This window comes from Calonectris borealis, chromosome 11, assembly GCF_964195595.1.
Source record: "Calonectris borealis chromosome 11, bCalBor7.hap1.2, whole genome shotgun sequence".
Lineage (NCBI taxonomy): Eukaryota > Metazoa > Chordata > Aves > Procellariiformes > Procellariidae > Calonectris > Calonectris borealis.
Genome location: NC_134322.1, coordinates 19,788,253 through 19,811,835, shown reverse-complemented (window position 1 = coordinate 19,811,835; position 23,583 = coordinate 19,788,253).

Genomic DNA, 23,583 nt, shown 5'->3' with positions numbered 1-23,583 from the left:
AGCGATGAGACCAAAGGGAAGTGGAAGCCAGCGTTCCAACATGCTTCTCTGCTTGGGGCTAGCATTAATTCTAAAGACTTGGTATCAATTCAATCATGTTTTTAAACAGTATGGCTTTCAGCTAACTAACACATAGGTACCAGCATCCTAGTAATTCCCCTCCAGAAAGCTCTTCTACAGTCTGCCTGCTGGTCACAAATGCATTAATTGACAAGCAGTGTTTTGATCTCTTCTGATGCTTTTTCCATACTACTGGAGGACTCTAGGTCTAGGAAGGGGACACTGTATGTGCATCATTTGGAAGCTGCTCTCCTCTAATGGTTTGCTAGATCTTCAGCCTGATGACCTTAGTTCTAAACACAATTGTTTTCAAGGGTTTAATCAATTGATTAGTATTTGCCATAGGCTCTGTCAAAGCAGTATGGCAGGGATCCTGCCATGGAAGCAGTCATGCATTTTGTTCTCTGGGAAGATTTTCAGATGCCAGGTCTATAGATAACAGTCGTAAGCTTTTAGACAAGGATCTTCCCCTTGGTTATCAATCTGTGCTTAAAGAAGGCCAGGATGAACCTGAAATAATTTGCTTTGGTAGTCTGAATATGTTTACACAATGCCTATTTACATTACACCTGGCTCATACCAACACAATGAGCTACTTACTTTCATTATCACTAAATACATTACCAAGCTTGAAAGAATGTAGCTATTAGAAATCAAGGAGGATCCCATAGTGCTCCTCTGTTGAAAGCAATAAATTTTCCTCTGCAAAGCACCTGTACTTTTTCAAACCTCAAAACCCAGAGCCAGCCTGAACCGAGATAGGAAAAAGGGGATGTGCAACATGAAACCACTACAATTAGGCATTAGCAAACACCATTCACACAGGCTTGTGAACTGGAAGGCTGACATTCATTTTACTTGCCAACTCAGCTTCTTAGCTTGCTTCCACAAAACCTAAAACTCATCTGACAAAATCTTCTGTAAGGGTTATGTCACCTCCATCCAAACATCATCTATTTCCCATAATGAGGTTACAAAATACCAAGAATACCTGAATATTTCAAAGGAAAGTACTTATTTCAAAGCAAGTAATTAATGAAAATGCAGGTTCTAGAAAAATAATTTGTGAGTTATGAATGCAATCTGTTTTGTAATTAGTGTCTCCCCAATAACAAGTGGCCTATGGTTTACTTGGTGCTCAGTATATTTAAAAGGTTTGTCACCCCAAAATCTTAAGTGAAGGCTAACATAAGAGTCTGTGATGTTTTTAACAAATAGTTATTTGTGATGAAGTCAGCAAGCATACTTAATTCCTGAGTCTTTCTGTACATGGAGAAAGACACAGTATATGACGTGTCATCTATTGTATCTGGCACTGAACTGGGCTGCTGAAGATCTGGACTCCCTTCCTCACTTGACTGCATGCTTATGGACTGCATCATGTCAGTTCTTTTGACTATTAAATATGTTAAGTTTACTGGTGTTTGCATAAGCTCCCTGAGGCAGACCCTCTCTACTCAGTGCTTCTACAGCCCCGAAGTAAAGGGTTCTCTCCTTTGTAATTGATTCCCCTGCAGATAACTGTAAAGAAAGTAACATGTGACAAGCGACGTTGCGAAAACAAACCAAGGCAAGACTTGCAGAGCATATGTCTTCTTCTCATCTGTTTTTGAACGGCTTCACATACCTGAAGGACAGATTCAGTGATGGACATACATTCTAAGGCCTTCCAAGGAATGGAAGAAAGTGAACTCAGTTCTGATTTTCCAGATTATGGACTAGCTATGACATGCACCCCTCCCTTCTACATCAGTCTCATGACAGATTTGTTTAACTTAATTTCTATGTTTTGCATTATCTGGGTTTTTATTTGTGTGACCCTATGCTATGCATCCTAAATAAGAGTTGGCTGGATATATGGAAAAGAATTCATTGCGTGAGATTATGGGGATCTTGCTGATCCTCCTAAATCATGAGTCAAACTCTCCCAAAGAGGTGAATATTCTAATACCCTAATTTCTACAATTTCATAGAAATAATAAATTGATGTTGGGTTTCTTTCCAGATTTTGAATTTACATGACACTTCCAAGCTTTTCGCCATACATAGTAATTTAAACAAACAACCTTACTCTACACCTGCAAAATCTGAGATTCTCACGCACTCACATTACTCTAAGAGCCGGGTTTTATATTACTCTAGCAGTTGGGTCTCGCTGAAAATCATCCTGTAATGCATGATCTATGCTCAAACTGAGCAAGCTGGCAGACCTGGTACAGTACAGGGAAATGGTCTATGTTTCAGCTGTGCTCTTTACTGCTTACCAGTCACAAGAGACTATGAATCTCTCAATACGGGTTTATTGAAGAAACAGGAGTGTTGCACTGCTGTTTCCACTGATTGTGAATGGAACCTAGACACAAAATTGGCATCCCAGAAAGAAGCAGATGGTACATTTCCATGTCAGAGAGGGGACCTCTGACGGATTCACAGCATGCAAGCGCATTACCCAACATCTCAATTTATTTCCTGCACTATAATTGTTTGGGAGTTTTTGGTCATGGGAATTCTGCCGTTTGTCATCCTAGGCATGAAGAATATTAAACAAAGTAATCAGCTGAACGAGCTCATAAATACAGGATGCTTTGTCACATCAGAACCACATATTGCTGTTCTTATTTCTCTCAGAAACAACAAAAGTTTGTCAGTAAACATTGCAGGTGAAACACCAGTGGAGTGGAGATTACCTTTTCAAAATTCTTGGACAGAGATCTGATAGGAATGTTTCAGTTTGTTATATTTATTGTTTTCATTTGTTATTCAATTATTTTTGGTTTTTTTTTTAATAGAAAGTGCTATGAGGTTTCATCTGCTTGCTCGCTCTTCACTGAGGTCACAGACACAAACACTGTGGTTAGACTTCAAAAGCAATAAAGCAGCAATAAAGCAGCAATGACTTTATTTCCTTTGAACATGTCTGGAAATACATGGGCCAATTTCAATTTTCTCTGCAAGTATGAACTCTTGCCATTTTGCTACTCTGAACAAAACACAGTTCGCCTTACTACCGCCCCACACGCACAAGAAATCAAGTAGGGCAGAGATAACGTGCCAGAAGGACAAGAAGCAACATACTTAAATAGCTTACCTACTAAAGTCACAGCAGTGATCATAAGTACACGATTACTAGCTAGCTCAACTTTACAACTGCCTGGTTTGCTATCGACTGAACTGTTCTTGTACTAACAGGAACTGATGTGGAAGGTGTGGAATAGCAGAAGCCTACTCGTTAAAAGAAAAAGTTAAAAATAGGTAACTTTCAAAGGTGTGAAAGGGAAGCTTAAAGCCTCTTATACATATTTATTCTTATCTCTGAGCAGTGCTATTAGCTCATTTGACTAAGCATTAGCCTTGCTTGAAGCAGTATAAATAAAGAAGATCCTCAAACTGCATTAAGGCCAAATTTTCATTAAATGATTTTATGGATCCTTATTTAACATCCTATTCTGCAGGGTGTAGGTGTAGCTGCCTTTCCTCACAAAAACTTTTTGTGACCACATTCATCGTTTTCTGCAGTCCTTGCACCATTACTCTGGAGTCTGCTAGTATTAACTAATTATGAATGTTACTGACTGTGATTTTTGTAATTACAGCCTTCAGTGTTTAAATTTTTATCCTGAACTGCAGTATCTGAATCAGTCTTAATTTCTACTGTATGAAACAATTATGGCTTTGTAGCATACTGCAGGACACAGTGCCCCATTTGATTGAGATTAATAAAAACAAATATGCTTTCCTGGTTATCTTCATTCACCTGCAGGAATTACAACTTTTTTCCACAATTCTTACAGTCTTCCTTCCTGACTGCAGTGACCAGCTCTACTCAGCATTTAAAGAGCCCCATGAATGTCATTCCATGAAATAAATCAACACCAGTACCTAAAATATTTGCCCAACAGATTTTAAAAAAAGACCTCAGCAAAAACAGTCCTCTAGACTTAGATGGAAAAATTAAAAACTGTTGAGAACCAAGGAAGTCAGGGCCTCACTGACTAAGTCTGTATTTTGCTGCCCTTACTTAGATACATGATCAAACTATATCAACTCCATAACTTTCTACTCATCAGCTGAACCAGGGTGACAGTTTGTAGTATCTGGTCTTAGCTTATATTACACATGACTATGCATTGGCCAGGTTTGATGTTGACCAAGTCAGCAGCTTGATCACAGAGCTAAGCCTTACGTAGCAACTGTGGATGGGAGAGTTATCAATCTCCCAAGAACTTCTCTGAACTCTGTAGAAGTGGGCCTTAAATCAGCTCTAACAGTAACAAATTAATACTAATAAAAATAAGAATGGGAACAGCAGCAACTAGCACTAATGTCTAGAGTAGCTTAGACAATGCTGAATCAATGAAGCAATACTCTAAGTCAAGGAAGAGTTTGCTGTCATAAACTGATCACAGTACAGGGCAGAATTCACTAAATCAGCTACCCATGGAATTGTGCTGACACTGCTCCTTATGACGGTAGCATTTCATCCTCCAATTGATACTACCAGCATCTACCACATGAGGTTCATTCTCTTACTCTCTGCCAGGTACCCTTACTGCTCTGGAACTCACAAACCCAGACTCAGCTGAAAAGTAACTTGATGCCAGCTGCTCCACCATTCTGGCTTCCTTAAGAACTTTTGTGAATGGCATTTAACTGTAAACGTATTGTTTCTAGTATCTTTCCTCACGTAAAAACAAACACACAACCCAAAAGCAAAAAAACCCAAACCCACAAACCCCCAAACACAAAAACCTCAAAAAAGCCTTGTCAGAATATCTGAAAGAGCCATATTTATTTTAACAACTATCACACTGAATCAAAGTTTATCTTACTGCATCTAATCAGTGCTAATTGTACCTCTGTGTTCAGAAAAGCAACTCCTATAACTGACCGAGGTGATACAGATGGCAGTACTGGGTATCAGCAGCATACAATTTACGTTCGAAATCCCTATGGAAGGGGGCTGTGAAGGGTAGAGGTACACTCGTCTCTCCATAGGCTGTCACGATGGATTTCAGACTAGTTTCCAAACAGATCCAATTAAGGTTTTCCACAGAGGGATCTCAGGAGCTTTTACAACATATATGTTTCAATCATTCCACAATTGCTCAGCAATCCCTTATCTCTGACTAGCTTTAAATTCAGAATTTGTAATTAAAATATCACAAGAACAGTTAGGGCTAGTGGCTTACTGGTGTTTCATTATTTCCAGCAGAGTTCCTCTACTGCGTAGCATGAGCTGAAAGCTTCCATAAATTACTTGAAAAGTGAGAGTGGGCAGATTTTCATCTTACACGTATTGTACAGAGAGGTTATTTACCTAAATCCATACTTAAAAGATCATCATTTTCTTGTGTATAACTGATGATTCTGTGAGATTTTCATTTGTTTTTTGAAGAGCAGAAGGAAGAAACACTAAACATACTACAAGAAGGTCAGATACTTCTTCCTGTCATACAGAATAAGGATCCCAACCCCCTTCAGCATTTTTTGAAGGGTGACAATAAGGAAACTCACATCCAGCTCCTGAAATTCTTTCTGGATCTGGTTTCCAGCCTGAAGAACATTTTATATAGCTTTATTTTGCCTGTCTCTAAAGATCTTTAAGGACACTCTCTACTACAATAAAACCAAAGTGACAGAAATTACATAGCCCCAGCTCATCTTCAGTTTTGAGACTCCCTTCCCAAACAATCTCTGATATTGTAGGATCATCAAATCTACCGTGACTGGCTGCCACCTTTGACCTCATCAGCTACTCAGAAATTCCTGTCTGAACACTTTCCGGCTGGTTTTCATGCATGCGTACAACTTCGCTTCCTGTTAAGTACAACACAAAATGCAACTCCCTCTTATCTGTGATTAGTCAGAGCACTGCACGCATGATCACAAAACAGGAAAAAAACCAAGTGATACTACAGCTCTTTAGTCTTTAACATAGTCCTGTTCACCACCCCTTATCTGCAGCTGTGCTAACTGGGTTTAGTTCCCCACACTGTGAGATTTAGAAATACTTATTTCCTTTGTCATTGTTTGTTTAAGGATTGTCGCTGTCTGCAATTCATAAATGCCAAAAGCCCCATGTCAAGTTCCTCGTGCTTCTAATTTGCCCCAGGCATTGAAATTTGCTCCTGAAGCTTTTGAAGAAAGGGAAGCTCCCAAAAAGTCACTTAAGCCCAGGAATATGAGAGGGATCTCATTGATCCCTTCTCCTGTTCCTCATGTCAGAGAGCTTGTTCATATGGCACTGTCTGAAAGACATGAAGGACCTACTCCACATGGTCTCTTACTTTTTGGCTAAGGCTAGGACCCCATGGAGGCTTCTGCTCACACTGACTTTCATGCTTTTCTGGAGCAGGCAGTTAGAAGAATTGATTGCCTCACTCTTTCCCTTGTTCCATCAGCCCTGGAACCAACTCTTTTGCAGATATTTAAAAAACTGATGTGTTGCTTTTGCATGACACTCCAATGCAGAGTCACTGGGAGTCACATTTCATCAGAGTAAAAAATTCTGTCAAAATCCAATGCACACAGGAAAATAAAGAGCATTGCACTGAATTCTTTTGGATGAAATCTTAATAATATTGAACTATTGGAATGAAATGCTTTGATACTTTTTGCTTCAAAAACAGCGTTCTGCACTAGAAGTTAACGGAACACACAATCTAAAAAAATTGAGATTGAACAAAGTGTTTCAATATATTAGTAAGTATTCTTCATCCTCTTCTCTCTCCAGCTTCTCAATAAAGCATTGTGGGGACAACACTACTGGACATAAGCCCAGATCCCTAGATATATATGTGTCTTCATACTTTAAATGATAAATAGAGGGTCACAAACATATGAAAAAAAATGTATTGCCACTTCAGCTACCTGTCAGCAGATGCAGGTATACAATGTCAATTTTATGCTCAGAAGTGTTTCAGACATCCTCCTTGGAACATCACGCTTGTTTTCTAACCGCTTCATGAGTATGTTTCTTTACTTCGTAATGCACTGACATCTAAATTGTGAGCTACTCTGGAGCACAAACTGCTCTCTGAGTTACTCAATCCTGTTCAGGTTTTCTTAGCATGATTACAATAGCAGTTCAGGAACCAAAATGTCAAAGCATATGGAAGACCTACTTCTAGGGAAGGAAGTTACTACACCAGAATGATAAACATTTCTTACTGCATTCCTGGACATGAAGCTAATCCGTTGCTGAACACTGGGGCGCAAATTCTGGCAGATTTTATAAGACTTTAAGACCTATCACGACATGCAACTTTCTGCATCTTCTTCAGGGGAAAGGTAAGAATAGAGAATATTTCAAACTTTGTCCAAGCTTGCGTTTTGAGCCTTTTTAACTTCGCTGATGCAGAAGCTGTAAAAAGTCATAATTTCTTCTGGGAACATGTGCCTGCTTCATGTTGACACCAGCAGATATAAATAGCTGTGAGCTGTATCGATAGCTATTTTCAGAATGGATAGAGTCAGGCATACTGGTATTAATTCATGAGTGCAGGAAAGGGAGGCAGCATAATTAGCCCAAATGAAATATGAGAAATCCTTCATGTAGGAAAGGCTGGGCAATGTCTTGTAAGGAAAAGCTAACCCATGCAACTTCTTACAGTGAGGTAAGATCAACAATTCTGTCCGGAATCCCAGCTCTCTGACATCACCAGCTCTTTAAATCACAGTGAGCTGAGAGAAAGGAAAATGCTGGCAATGCTTCGATGACATCCCTGAATATGGCCTCCTCTTGTGACTTGCGTTCCCTAGAGGATATAGAGGACAAGACGCATTCCCTTTTAAAAGGAAGAATCCTACCTTCCTATCTATGTTCTACATTTTTGCTTTCTCCCTCGAGAGCTGGCATATATAACTACTCCTGCTTGATGCGTAACTGAAACAAACTCCCAAGTAGAGGTTCAGTAGTAGTTAGTATAGAGGCTGAAACTTCAAGAGAAGGCCTTGAGCTCATTCCTCGTATTTCCCCTACTTCCTGTTTTCTTTTAGACTAGCAACGCTTGATTATGGCTCTGTACCTCCTAGCCAGAACTTAGGAGCACACAGAAGTAAAAGGTCCTGAAAAATGAAAGCTAACTGAATGTGGCTGACTTGAGCTTTTAAATATGGTTTCTGAAGAGTTTTTATTTCCTAATTATACTCCATTGCTTGTTTCACAGTGATGCCTACTTGTGCCAGTTCAGAAATCAAAATCCCGCGTTATGGTTGGTGCTGCCTCAGCATATGTGAATGATTTTCTGCTCCAAATACTGTTTTAGTTACAAATGAAAGAATCAAGCAGAGGTTTAGTGATAGTAGCATGCAAACACTAGCATTCTCATGCTATTCTTCACTTCTGCTTTGCTATCAGTAAGTGCTGCAGCAGAAACAAGACTGAAGGAGCTAATGAGGAACGTAAATCAAAAGGGAAAAGTATGCCTGACATACTGCTACTTCTGAAGCCTGAGAAACAGAAAAGTAGTTTGGCACAACTGATGTTAACCCAACAGGCTGATATTCATTGCTGTGTTCTGCCTCCACTTGTTTTATTGGGAAGGGCAATAGGATGGAGGTGTCAGGGAGCCAAGAACAAATTCCCAATCCTAAAACCAGTTTTACATCAGCCTCAGCAGCCCTGAGAGCAGCCTGATGGCACTAACTCCCCAAGGGCTGTAATCACAGGTGTAGTTAGAAGGGAGATACTGTCTACCTCTCTCACATTTCTCCCCAGACAGCGAACAGTCAAGGCATAGGGCCAACTGTGCCGACTCTATGTCCCCTAAGTACCTCTGGCATGTGGTAAGTTTGTGCTTTTTGATGTTTTCAAAATATACAGCTGGAGCAGAGATGTGGTTTGTACATCATTGAAAGTGGTCTACGTCTCTTTTGTGCTGACAGATATCGGACCTAAGGACTTCAAACTTGGTTACCCACCTATCTTAACAAATTTCCTACATTTTCTACGGATGCCTCTATTTTTATATCCACCTTTCACATTCTGCTTTACTCCAAGGTTGAACACTGAAAAACTGTTCTGTAGCTCTCTGTGTATTCCAGGGGCATGCTCTTTAATCTGCAGAAGCAACAAACAATGCAATACATTTTCTCTAAGGCCATCCCCAGAAATCTGGAACAGTTATAGAGCCACCTCTTCAGTTTGAATTTGTACAGCATTTAGCACCATACAGAGGTTCTCTCTAACCCCGTTCATGCAAATTAATGAACTGTAGGAGAGCTAAAAAAGATGTAGGGTACATTCTATGCAGTCTCTAGGCAGAAAGTAGATATAGTATTCTGAAGTTTTCTGCATCTACCCAGCAAACCTAACAGAAGGTCACAGAACAGTTGAAAGTTTCTATCAGGCATGAATTTTTCTGTGCATCTGTGACTATATTCTGCTTCAGCAGTATCATTGTAAATGAACTCCTCAAAAGATAAGTACAGACAGAGCAAAAAAGCAGTGTAACAGATAGAAAAAACAGCCCAGTAGCTTCTTTCATCAGTACTTTCAGGGATACTATGGAAAATCAGCATCTCATAACATATCCACCATCAGCTTAAAAAGGAATCCCCAAACAAGCTGGCTGAGACCAAAATAACAAGGGGCTATGCAATTTAGACCTTTCAAACATCTTGGAGAACTATTTGACAGAAAACTGTTACAAATGTCATTGCCACTGAGCTTGTCCGCTTTTATGTTTGTCACTGCAGAGAAGTGGAACTCCCAGTGAGTTCCTGAAGATTTATGCTCTTCCTGGGACAAAGCAGGCTAATTGCTTGAACTACTGAGCTCAGATGCCCAGAAAACAATAGCAACTTGCGCTCTCAAAAAACGGCCAGGAAACAGGTGTGAACTGGGAATATCTAGAGATCTGTGATGGTCCAGAGAAAATGGTTCAGAAAAAAAACCAGATAAATTTCTAAGATGTACCCACAATGGAGACCCAGAAAAGAATCGTACAAGACACCAAAAATGATTATTCTGGTACCATTTACAGACAATTTTACAGGACATTGTCTTTACTCAAGTAACACCTACTGCTTCCCTATGTTTCCTTTCCCATTATTGTTTACTGTCTACATATTATAGAGGTCAATGTCTTGATGCTGTTGTGCTGATAAATAAATTACACATGGTTCCTCTCTGATGACCCACACCGTACAGGGTAACAATGTTATGCCGCACTTCAGAGATAAACAAAGGCAATACAAAATCCGTAAGAGTCAAAACTGACTGTGAGGCTGGAAGTCACTCCACACTATCTCTCTGGTTACTTGCTATCCTAACCTATTTAGCTGTACCAAGCATTCCTTTTACAGAAGTAAAGGAAAAGCAGAATAGCACCTATCATTGTCTGGCTGAACTTACAGTTTAGTCACAGAAATCAGAAGCTTTATTCTATTCTATACCAGTGATATAGAATATATTCTATTCTAACACTCTGCACAGAATATTCTATTCTCTACTATATTCTATGGCAGTGGTCTAGTGAAGCTGTCAGCTCTGTTCCCTCATGGCCACACAGCTGAGCTCAGGGAACCCCCTCTTACTTCCACATTCAGCCATAACTTGAAAAGATATACGAAGGAGGCCATTCAAAAGGTTCACTAGCCAGGGTAGGAAAAAGAAAAATCCTAACTACAAACCATTTCCCAACCCTTTCCTCAGGGCCTACTTCCAAACCCCATATTCAAATCTAAAACAAGCCAATTCAGAGGGCAGAGCAATTCCCTTGTCTGCCCTTCCTGCCAAGGGAGCTGGAAGGAAAGGGGAACACCCTTCTCCTGATAATCTCAGCCCCAGCTTCCCCTCTGGGCTAACAGCTGAGCCCAGATCAGCCAGGCCATCAGCAGGAATGGTAACTGCTTACTTGCCAGAACACCTTTAACTTGGCTGTAGTATGACACAGAGCACACCGACTATTGGCTGTAAAGCCACTGGCTCAAGTCCTGAGCAGGAAAACGAATGCGTGATACCTAGGATTTTTTGCTTAATCGTTCAGCTATGTAGACACAGTATCCTTACAAGCAAACCATTCTGGACAGAGGAGAAAGAGCAGATTTAATACTCTTTTTTCCTAAAAACACAACTAGAGATGTTTCCTCTAGAAAAATTAACATTCTTGCCTCAAACTGGAACTCAATATAGTAATTTTTATTTTTTAAATGAATTTGCGTGGTCAAGCTATAGCTTTGAAAAGAAACCTAATCCACATAAAGTTAGGAAAAATGTGAAATATAATCTAAGAACTTTTTCCAAAGTGAAGGCTAGATGAAAAGAGATTGTCCAGGACAGAAAGAGCCTGTGAGGAATCAGAGGTGATCCATGAAGCAGCTCAGTTTGATTCATTATGTATGTATCATAACAATGCTTTGCAATTCTAACAAAAGGATGAAATAGCATTTTGCAAATTTTGACTAATCAATTTGAAAATACTTAAAGACAACATAGGCATGTTACAAACTGTGGATTGGGCGGAGGGGGAGGGGGTGTTTGTTTGTTTTAAATCAACTTCCCCAAACTAAACAAGAAATCTCTGGAAGGGAACTTGCGAGATCTGCTTTGCTGGCCCCAGTTTCAGATGGCTAGCATGCCCTCTGCTTTGTTTACATTTCATACAAAATAATGCATTTGAGAAGAAGTTGAAGCTTTACCTGAAGAAAAAAAGGGAAGAAGAGAGAACTGCTTAATTACAAGATAAGATGAGAGAGTTCATTTATGCTGTTACATAGCCCTGAAGAAATTCTTAATTTACAGATATATCTCAATATATGATCCAAACCATGAATAACCAAACAAGAAGTATTCCAAGCAAAAGACCCTGAAAACAATTCAAGTTCTTACAGCCAAAGTATAGAAGTGTCTCTGGACTTTGAGGTTTAATTTACGAGTCTATTACCATGCTATGAATTATTGCATATGCCTCCTGAAAAGAGGATGGACCTGTTACACCCCTAGTGATAGGATTTAGAAGTATAGCAGATTAGTAATCATTCAACTAGAGACTTGTCATGAACTATGCACAAACAGAAGCAGCTAATCTAACACTGACACACCTTAAGAAAAATCTCTGATTCACAGATGAACTATGATGCAACCCCAGCTGCTCTGCTCCAATTCATAATGACAGTCTCAGGTATACTGCACAAAAAGAAAGTCTAGTATCTTGTTCCACTGTTACTTTTTCAATTCACCGTGGTTTATAATGGTAGTCTTGGAACAGCCCCAGGGCCCAAGAACAGGCTCTTACAGATGATGCTCTGTCTATGATAGGCTTTCTATGATTTACAAGAATTTTGTCTTGACTATCTGAGGAAATCAACTGGAATAGATATTTGAAAAGAGCAGTACCCTACATAGACATTAAAATAACTGAATTATCTTATCCTAGGATTTGAAGGACAGGAAGAATCTCAGTTCAAGGAAGACCCAGAGGAGGTTAACCAAGCATGAAGAATTGGCAGTAAGGAGGCTAATAATTTTTCGCTATGTAGTTTCGCCCAACAGTTTTCACTTAAGATTCTTTTTCCCAGGAAATCAGAATACACATACCTTACCTCCTCTATAAGTATCAGCAATTCAAGTTGCTTGCATGATTTCTGAAAGCCTCCCCATTTATCCTTCTCAACTTCCACAATACAGTATTGATGCAGTTTGAATTAGACCTTCCTGATAGCACTTAAAGTTCTCTCTGATGCAAAGCATGTCTTGCTGATTATAGTTGAAGGACATCTTGAAATTTCTCTAAGCAGCATAATTGCGTTTTTATTAATCCATTTGTTTATTGGAGTTTCGATCTATGCATGGAGTAATTGAATTAGTGAACAGCATATGCCTGTCAGGATTTAAAGGCACCAGTGTGCTCAGCAAATGTGCATTGCCTTTCTTCACTTGTTTAATGTCTTAATAAATTGTTTTAACAACTGTTCTACCTATAAGCTAAATCAAGGCTCTGAAAAGAAATATTTGGGAAATCTCTGCCCACGTCTTACTTTTCAGATGTGTCATAGATGTTAGGCATGACATTCTAGGTTCCCCTCTTTCCTCAGTGAGAGACCTCTGAAGCTGGTGCTGTACATGTACAGCAGCCAGATCGCCACATCCAGAACAGACACCACCACCACTCATACCTTACTGCAGAGCCACATCCTTTTAACCAGCCCACTCGCTTTTAGTAGGGTGGTTCAATTCCTAGTCAGGCAACAACGCTGCCTACCTTGGTAATTTTTCTGCTATCAGTAAGGCCTGCCTCCAGCTGGTAACCTTATGCCAATATTATCCACACCCCTTTCCTCGTGATGTTTATCCTCTGCCATTGCTTGGAGAAGTAAACCACACTCCCCACAGGCTGAGGAAAACAGATCCTAAATCACTGCTCCCTGCTGGCAATTTTTTAAGACGTTGCTTAGTATAGAATAAGATATACCAGTGAGCTCTGCAGAGCACCTAATCTCAACAACTGACAATGCAAAAAGAAGGACATCTCATTATCTTATAATTTTCTTTGAATTTGAGGTATGTCAGAACTCAAAGAAAGGGCTTCATTCCTAGAAGAATAAATCAAGTGACTTGCCTGACAGCAGATCCTGATTCCTCGCTGCCCTTCCTCTACAAAAATACTCCCAAGCTCACAAGCACACTGGATACAAGGTTGCACGCAGCCCGCTCTTGCTAACTCATTCTTGTCTTGCTTGGGACAATACATTGGGAAGGATATTTCGGGGCTGAGCCAACACACAGCCAACAGTCTGCTTTATCAGGAATATGTGAGGTGCTGGAGCGTGTCCAGAGAAGGGCCACGAAGCTGGTGAAGGGCCTGGAGCACAAGTCTGATGAGGAGCAGCTGAGGGAACTGGGACTGTTTAGCCTGGAGAAGAGGAGGCTGAGGGGAGACCTCATCGCGCTCTACAACTACCTGGAAGGAGATTATAGTGAGGTGGGTGTTGGTCTCTTCTCCCAAGTACCTAGCGATAGGACGAGAGGAAATGGCCTCAAGTTGTGCCAAGGGAGGTTTAGATTGGACATTAGGAAAAACTTCTTTACTGAAAGAGTGGTCAAGCCTTGGAACAGGCTGCCCAGGGAAGTGGTTGAGTCACCGTCCCTGAAAGTATTTAAAAGATGTGTAGATGAGGCGCTTAGGGACATGGTTTAGTGGGCATGGTGGTGTTGAGTTGATGGTTGGACTCGATGATCTTAGAGGTCTTTTCCAACCTTAATGATTCTATGATTCTATGTACTTAAAGCTATCATCCAGATCCTCACCTTCCAGCACAAGGGAAAAGTGCCTGTTCACATGGCCACTTAGTAAGGAGAGTATATGAGTGTACAATAGCAACAAGGATTCAGTTCCCTGATGTCACAGCTTTGGGGTTTTTTGTTTGGTTTTGTTTTGTTTTGTTTTGTTTTAAATAAGAGGCAAGGGAAGAGCTGCAACCAGGCACAGCTTCTCTGAATACAGAGTACATATCTATGACCACGGTATAGTGGAAAGTGATGAGTGGGATGGGACAGCTTTCTGTTCAGGTCATCAGACATTTGCTTTTTAATTAACCATTTGTTAAGAAAGCTATTTTCTACTCTGACTCCACACACCTTCAATCAGTAATAAAATCTTTCACTTGCCTTTAGCAAACTGACCTCAACCTTATATGGAATTTAAATAGCTCACAAAGAATGCAGTAAACCTCTTGCCCCTTCTCTGTTTGAGGCAACTGTTCATTAAGTGCTTAGCAGAACGATGCTAGAGATCCTTTAAGAAATGCAGGAATTTCAAGCTCAAGCTACAACCTGTAGCTTCTGTAACTAAGAAGGGAAAATTCAGTTCTACTGTCTAGGAATTTTTCCAAAAGAGTAATTTTTACAGTGTTAAATAAAACATGCTTTGAAATACTAAAAGGACGTGACAATTTTAATCAGGGGTCCAGTACAAAGAAGTTTCATGGCCTAAGTTTTAGAAGTACAAAGAAGATGATCTTGAACATCACTGGGCTAATCTGTTTCTGGAAAATAGATTGTAGGCTTCCTACACAGCCTGATGCAGCACATGGCTCTTGCATGCTGAATCTCACAGCAGCAAGATTAGGGGGCTGCTCACGCCAGGGACTTCCCCAGGAAACCCCTGACCATGGGATTAATTTCTGCTAACAAATGGGGTCATGAGCAGACTAGACTTTTAGGGTTCACCTTCGGCAACGGTGGGGGCAATCAAGAAAACAGGCAATCTAAGTGCAGGAGCTGGCTGCAGGCTGATTGTGCCCAGCAGAAGAACTTGGCAGGGGCAAGTACTGTCTGTTGCCAGGAAAGGGGATCCCATTTCATGGGTCTTTGCAACAAGACCTGTGGCAGCCCAGCTGCATGAGCATACTCTGAAAAAAAGTTAGGGCAGCTAACTTCTACCCAGACGTTAAAAGAAGAGTTTTGACTACAAAAAGCTCAACCAAACAACTTCTTTTTTTCTTTTCTTTTTTTTTTTCTCCCTTAGAGACAGCTTTTGCAATGAAGTGACCTTTCGGAGCTGGATTCATCAATGCATTCATACAGAGAGTCTAAGTAATCCTATATTCACCTAGAACAACTTCTGCCTCACCTTCACTGATAGAAGTGAGGTGTGGAGTATGCAAGCCTGATTTAAACTAAGTACTGAGTCTTTTCAGAAGAGCATCTCACAGCAAGGCTTGTTTGGACTGCACATTCATAAGCAAACTAGAGGTACAAACACTCAAACCTTAGTTGCCAGATTAAAACTTCCATATCAAAATAGGATGAAGCTGGAGGTAAAAAGCCCTATGCATTTATGTTGCAGAACAAGAGATGCACTGCCTTGCATGACTCTGTTAAAGGATACGTATGCTTGACCTGTAGATACAAAATTTCCAAAAATGAAAGGAGGCATAGGAGAAGTCTTTATAAACTTGTGAGAAAAACATCTGCCTAAAACCTTCCCTTTTCAGCCCTTTCTCACAATTAGTCTTCCGAATTGAAAATCTCCTTTGCACTTTGACAGCCTGCCTATGAGGCACTGCCCTGCTTTTCACCACCTTGCAGTGATTGGTATGTAGCAAAGTGCTTGGCAGGTCTGTGGGAGAGGGAGGTCATTTTACTGAGGAGGCTGGACACACTTACTTCAGATATGGCATTTTCTAAAGTTCCAAGTTGTTTTGGAGATGGGAGAAAAAACATCACCTCTTTGTGCAACTGTTTGCTCTCCAGGTAGATATCTGATAGGGAAAAGCTGCTCAAACAGTGGATGGAAGGAATAAAGTCCAGGTTTTCTGGCACTGCAGGCCAGTGATTTGGTTCTGCCTGCCTCTTGTTAAACAGACATAGGCTTTTAGTGCTCTGGCTTATACTTAGGTGGCCACTCATACAGGAAAGGAAAGTAGAAGCTTGACAGAATTTGATTTCAAGGCACTCCCCAAAACAAACACTTTGTAAAGAACAAGACCCAGTGTAGAAAGGTACTTAGTATTGACCCAGGAATGGGTTTTCTCTCCCCTTGTCACATTCCAAGATAAGTGAAGGCACCCTGAGCAAGAGGGGGTAATGCAAACTAGAAGATCCTAATCAGTTCAAATCATTTGGAGAGAGTTCAGTAACAGAGGGTGTGCAGAAATGCTCCCCTGTGGGCTCTGCATAACATTAAATTTTTATCCTGTCAAAGCCCACCATACACAGAAGCCCCAAAGCAATGAAACAGCTTAAACTAGCACATCAGCAGCAGGCAGAGCTCCAGAACACTGTATGACACAAGAAGGAAGTAGGTGAATAAATCAGCAAAAAATTGCACTATATCTAGGGTAGGGATGGGGAAAAAAAAAAAAAATTGAGTCTTCCAAAGATTCTGACACTATCGCTCAAAAGATACTGTAGTTGCACAGATTTTCAGACTTTTAAATCCTCAGACAAAAAGATCAATGTGGTTTGGGAGGGCACTTCTGTTTGGAAGTCAGCTCACACGCATGCTTCTCCTGTCAGAAGCCCATGTTGTTCAGTCAATCTGATCTCACCAGGGAAGCTGGCAATCTCGTTCTTCTGCTCCAAAGCAGAGAACAATGGAACTGCAACTCCTGTTTCCCCAGGTCTCTGCAGGATGGGCTGTCCAGGCCCAAGAACATCCATAGCGTGGCAAAGTGCCTAAGCACAGAAAACCTCGGCTGGCTGAGGAGAAGGGAACACAGCAAGCCTCCAGCCTCTTAGACACCACAGCTCTAATGGGAGGCTGGCTGCACTCAGCAATAACATCATAGGCAGAACACCATCACAATAGTATCAATGTTCTCTTTTTCAATTCTAAAATTGTAATTTTGAATCTGCTAGTACATATATTCAGAATCACAGTATTAGAGTGGTGTTAGCACCACCACTGTTAAGCCAAGTAAAAATATGAGACAGATATCCAGCATGAAATTTGCTCCACCCAGCTAAATTACCTCTCATCTCGTCCTTAGAAAAGGCCTGTTCTCCAATGCCTGCTGAAATCTGCCAGAGTCTTTGCTGTGGCTTTGAAGGTTTCTTCAACATTTTGAAGCTTCCCAGGAAACCTGTAGTGGAAATTTCTTAACAGAAGTGGAAGCTAAGAGTAAGCTCCAAAACTCAAATCCAACTTTTAGAAAAAACTCAGTACTGGGAAATGTTAAGAACTGGAGTATTTGCTTGGGGTCTGTTTGGGTCAGAAGATGTTTGGCAAAGGAGAAAAGAGGTGAAGAAGAGGTGGCTTGTGCTTGGCTAAGATTTGGGGTTGGTTTAGGTGCTCTCCTGTTTTCAGCACTTTTCTATTCCCCCCTCAAAAAAATAAATTAATGTATCAAGGTGGCACTTCTGACAAAAATCACAGTTTAAATATAACACTGGAGGTGCTTCCACTAAACAATACCTAGTGAAAACACCATTTCTACCCGCAAAGGCTGCCAGTGCAAGCTGCTGCTCTGAATTCAAATCAGAGACACTATTTGGCATGAAGTCACTGCTGAGGTTGCTTTAATTCCCTCATACAACTTCATTTTATTTGGAGCATGACATTTGGTGAATCATACGATATTAATGGTATAAATTCCTTAATGGGGAGAAGGCGTTAGATCAGTACTGGAACTGCTCTCCAAAACCGGCCCTTACTGAATGGAAAGGGCACGCATTTCAAATACAGTCAATGCTCTCTACTAAAATGCTGTAAGTTAAACAATATGTATTTTCCTCCATTAAAACTCCTATCTTCCTACAGCTTTGATACAGTAACAAAGGAAGATAATAAGAGAACAAAAGGTGTCTTGAGATTTTCTCTTCTAGGCTTTCTCTTCCAGGAAACTACGGATCTTCTGCCTTCAGAAAGCCACTCCTTTTTTCCTTATGTAACTAATGTGTAATAATTAAAGAGACACCTGCCTCAGTAGGAGTCTGCAAAATGAATTGAACTATTTCTCCCTTAACTAGATCAACACCTGTTAAGAGGGTGGAGAATTTCTAGTAGCCATAGCCAGCCTGTTACAGCTTGTTATATGCTGGTACAGGAACCATAATCAAAGAGCAATGAGTTTGTTTCTGTGAGAATTTTTGCTATGATACAAATCCTGCACTGCTCACTCCTGAGGTATGCTTATACTCTGGAAGTCCAGGGACAGCACAGCTCAGCACCCCTCCAGCATTTGCAGCAAGTGTGCAAGAAACTGCTCTGGCCTAGAAGTAACAGAACAAGTCACAGAGCAGGGAAAAAAGTCCTCCCCACAGCAGTTCCAAGCAGAGACCAGAATTGCTCTGCTGGTGCACTGGGTAGGGATTTGTGACAGAAAAGAGCAATAAATATCCCATTTTCACATGGTAAGCCAGGCAGCAGTAAACAGCTCTGCATCTGAGAGACGATGTCACGCTTTCCTTTTATTCTTACCTTCTGTATTTTGCCAGTTCGGTGTCTGCTGCACTCCTTCCTCAGGGGCCTGCATTTGCTCTACTGTGAGTAACAGACATTCAGTCAGACGGGAGAGCTGCAGCTTTTCCCTCTTGCAGCAACCTCCTGTAGTAACTTTGCTGAGCAGTGTGCTGTTTCTTCATGCTCTTTATCCTGTTAAATCACATAAAAAATAAAGTCAGTCATGTATGGGATACCTTCATAATGGCCTCAGTTCATCTTGCGTCCAGTTTGTAGAACAGCGATCTGCCTAGAGGTGGGCCTGGGCTTATGAAAAACTCCAGCATGCACTAACATAGTAAGTCAGCTCTGCTCCAGTAGCCCATAAATGTGTTAACAGCACCTGCCATCACGTACAAAAATCCCAGTATAGCATTTTATAAATCAGAAGCCTACCCTGATCCTGTCAGGCTGACACATCTGGGCTGTTGGGCCAAAACCAGCCCTGCTCAACGGCAGCCATTTTAGGTGTACGGCCTCCGTGAAGCGAGCTGGAAGGACTTTCTCCCATTTCTTCACAGGGGCACCCCAAATGCCGGGGGTGGAGGAGGAGGAGACAGGTCTGCCACCTTGAAGGGCTCCCTCACGAGCTGGAAACCGCAGAGACGCCCGGTCGGCCGGCGAGGAGCCAGCCCCGCCGCCTCGGAGCCTCGCCGCACGCCTGCCCCTCGGCGCCGGGCCGCGCGCGCCCCTCAGCGCGTGCCGCGGCGGGGCGGGAGAGAGGCGTGATGCCCTCCGGGCCGGACAGCCCGCGGGCCCGGCCTCCGCGTCCCCTCCTGCCCCTGCTGAGGGCCGCGGCGCGGAGGGACACCAGCGCGTGGGGGGCATCGAGCCCCTCGCGGCGCGCCCCGCTTTTTCTCCTGTGCTGTCTGCCCCGTCCCCACGCCGACAGCGGAGGGATAAGCGCCAAATCCAGTGAAGCAGGGATACAAAAGGCGGGAGGAAATTGGGGCTCAGCAAAGACTTTTTCACTTCACAAAAGGGAGAAGTCGTCTGTGAGGAGAAGAGGTGTCGGACCTCTTTTGATGAAACCTCGAAAAGAGGTTAGAGGAGGGTAACTGCTGCCAAATCCCCTTCCTCACACCAGCAGAAATAACCGTGCATTTGACTGAGGAGCCCCGGGAGCGAGGTGCGCTACGCCTGCGGGCAGCCAGGCCTCACTGCCCTGCCTCCTGCTCCCAGCCGGAGCCTACCAGAGGCGGCACTGGGGATATGTGCACGCCTTGGGCTACACAGGCTGTGAGTAAACATCAAGGCGTTTACACACCTGCCTGCATGGTAGGGGATGCAACGACATTTACACAGAAAGACCTGCATGCCAAAACCCACAAAGGAAAGGGCAGTGAAAGTGCCATTTTGCTCAGCAACATGTGGGTCGTATTATACAGTATCAGCCACAAAATCTTTCTAATGTGTATAGATAAAGCAGACTATTGTGCTGTTGTAAAGATCAGAGCTCAGTGGCACAGGGAGATTATGAAATGGCCCCACAGGCTTTGACTGCACTCCAGACACTCTTGCCACAGCGGTTTGAAACGTTATGAGCCCCATCCAAGTGCCCTGCCTCCATGCCAGCCCTGGCATCCCCCACAACACAGAGAGCAGAAGAGGAGAGATGTCCCTGCACTTCAGCAGCTCCAGTATGTAATCCAGCTTAGTTTACCACAAAAATGAAAGCCGATGGAGCAAAGATACCAACCTGTGCAAGAGAAGGGCTCAAGCACAGCCTGTTCCTTTCTGACGGCTCTGTCATGAGAGCAGTAAGCTTTGGCAGGTGGGCAGAGTGGACAGCAGGAACAATCATGGCTTATGAGGCTTTAGTGAGGTGTGCCCTTACCTTGCTTTAGTGAGATGAGTCAATGCTTGCCTGTCCAAGCCCTCAGTCAGGTAAAATATGCCAGGCCTTGCAAGGAGCAGAGCCCAGAACCCAGCTCACCTGGAGTCACCTCTGAGACACTTACCTGCAGGAAAATAACAGCTGAGGTAAGATTTTGAATACCAGACATCATAGAAATCCTATGATTTGTTCTGTATAAACTTGAGGCAGTGCTATCAGCCTAGCTTTCTTCCCTTCCTCTGCTCTGGAGTAAATTACTTGACTGTGTCTGTTTCCTGTGAGGTAGGATAAACCTCACTTTAAGGGTCCTGAACTTTCAGAGAGTTTTTATCACGTGTGGCAGCTCAAAAAGTTGTACTTAAATCACCTACTCATATCAGAGCAATATGATGACCCACAAGTTTATATTCACCTAGTAGGCCAGCTTAGAAGGAACAGTGATGGCTCCTCAGAGTTGGTAGAATAGTCACTGAAATAATATCAGGTATTTATCTGCTGCCCACTGTGCAAATCTGAGTAAAGACTTGTCTAATATCAGGACCAACAAAAAAGAAAGCTTTTCTCTAGTATATTAGGGTTACTAAAAATGGTATCTGTGCAGAAGAGAATTGCTTTCTGGTATCTTTAGGGACTATCTTTAGTGGGTATGATGGTGTTGGGTTGATGGTTGGACTTGATGATCTTAGAGGTCTTTTCCAACCTTAATGATTCTATGATTCTATCTGTAGAATTACAGAATACAAAACCTCCTGCAAATGTCGGGTAGGCTAGAGTTTTAACACCAAAATACAGAGATTTTTTTCATTATTAAGTACAATTTTACAAACAGTTGTGCCCACACACAATTTACTGACTGAAGTAAGAGAGGTAGTGTGACTTACAGGGTCTTAAAAAAAAAAGTTGTTAGCGTATTATGTGCAAATAGCAATACACTCACATATTTCTGAAGTGAGGCAAGCAAACATCTCTAACTAGATAAGGGCCTATCAGCCTTCCACATTCTCTCTTTTAGTAGCCTCAAAAGCAGCACCACACAATGTGTTCAACCTCGCTCCGTGCAAACCATAGCCCAGTGCTACGTGTACTACTTTTCCATCACCATAGCATTGCTGCTCAGAGCCTCTGGTCCAAAGGTTGCATGGGGAGACACGCCAGCTCCCTCTCACAGAAGCATAGGGGTGAATTCAGCGAGACGCTAAACAACCTCTGGGAGGATCACAGGTTATGTATACGGCAGAGATGACAGACAAGGTGCCAGCAGATGGCACTCAAGAATGTGAGCAGCACTCCTCGGCTCATCGGAGCTGCAACCTGGCTGGTTGTGTGATGCACTACAAAGTACATGCATGCAGGCTCTAACAAGCCCAGTATGTTTCCAGACTGAACTAATGCAAAGTAAAAAATCAGTGCTTTCAGTGTTTCACATCTTTCATCAGGGATCTAATTCCTGTCTCCAGTTTAGGAAATCTTTGCATGTGTGCTGCATGTAACCAAAGAACTCTATAAAATAGCCTCCTTCTGGATTTAGATTAGGGCTGAGGTTTTTTGCTGCGTTACTGATAAGCAGAACCACTTCTTGTCTTTTTTTTTTCTTTTTGTTTTCTTGTCTCTTTCTTGGGTCCTGGCAGTTGGGTTAAGGAAATGGAACTTGAATGGTTACGGGTTAAAAGCTCTTTTTTAAAGGAAAGCTTTGGTCGCTAGCCCACTATTCTTTACTAAGATCACTGCAGTAGGTTACTCCTACTGGCCTTAGGAAATGAGTCAATCATTGTCCATAGCTTGATTTTCATTAAGAACACCAGATAGGCTCTGTCCACTAGAATTTTACTATTCGAGTCTAAGAGATGCTTGGAAGGAAAAATCAGGCTCTGCCTGTTTATGTTGATGAGATTAACCCTCCTCAGGTCTACCAGCTAACCTTCTACTTGCAGGAGCTAAAGACTTCAGTTAATGTACGTGATAAAGTTAGGTCTTGAGAGACTTTAAGGAAGGGAGTCTTGTTACTCCATAATTCATGAAGTTAGCCTCTCAGTTTGCTGACAAGAACTTTCTTCTGTGATTTATACCTGGACTCTAGGGAGTTAAGAGGGTTTTTTCCCTTCCTTTTTACACCATTACTGGGTTGAATATAACCAACATTCTTACACTCTGGAGTTTTCAGAGTGCCTGAGTCATACTTTTTGCCAGCGTTTCTTTGGTCTAATATGGGCAGGTAACAAAGAAGTCTGTCAATGCCAACAGCATTTTCCAGAACTCTCCCTGTAAGGCTTCAGACTGAATATTAAAGTCTGGGCTAAAGTCCAGCGCACTGAATCCACAGAGGTTTCATAAGCTAAATGGAAGAATTAAACAACATTTCTGTAGTTTCAAGTGTATCCATAGCACCATGGGACTGAGTGTGGCATGCATCTGAAGCTCTTTGAAAGGGTCAGATGCAATTTCTGATATAAATACAGTTGTATAGTGGTTAATAACTTAGCATTTAAATTGTGTCTGCTGAAAGTTTGGTGTACAAGTTAACATGACAGTTTTTTTCTTTTGGTCTCAAAAATGGTTTAAATTGGTAATACCATTTCAAAATACTTTTGTGGTTTATTTTGTGGGGTTTTGTTTGTTTAATAACCCATTAAAGTAGGGCTTAATTAGGAAGCTGACGTTTGCATACTGATCTGTTCCTCCCTGAGAAAGCCAAAGAAGTAAGCTCTCCACACACGCTCGCATGCAAACATGCAGCAGCTCTGGCTTCCACCCCACTGTGACGTGAGCCTGCACAAAAAAAATTTATTGCTGGTTTCCAGA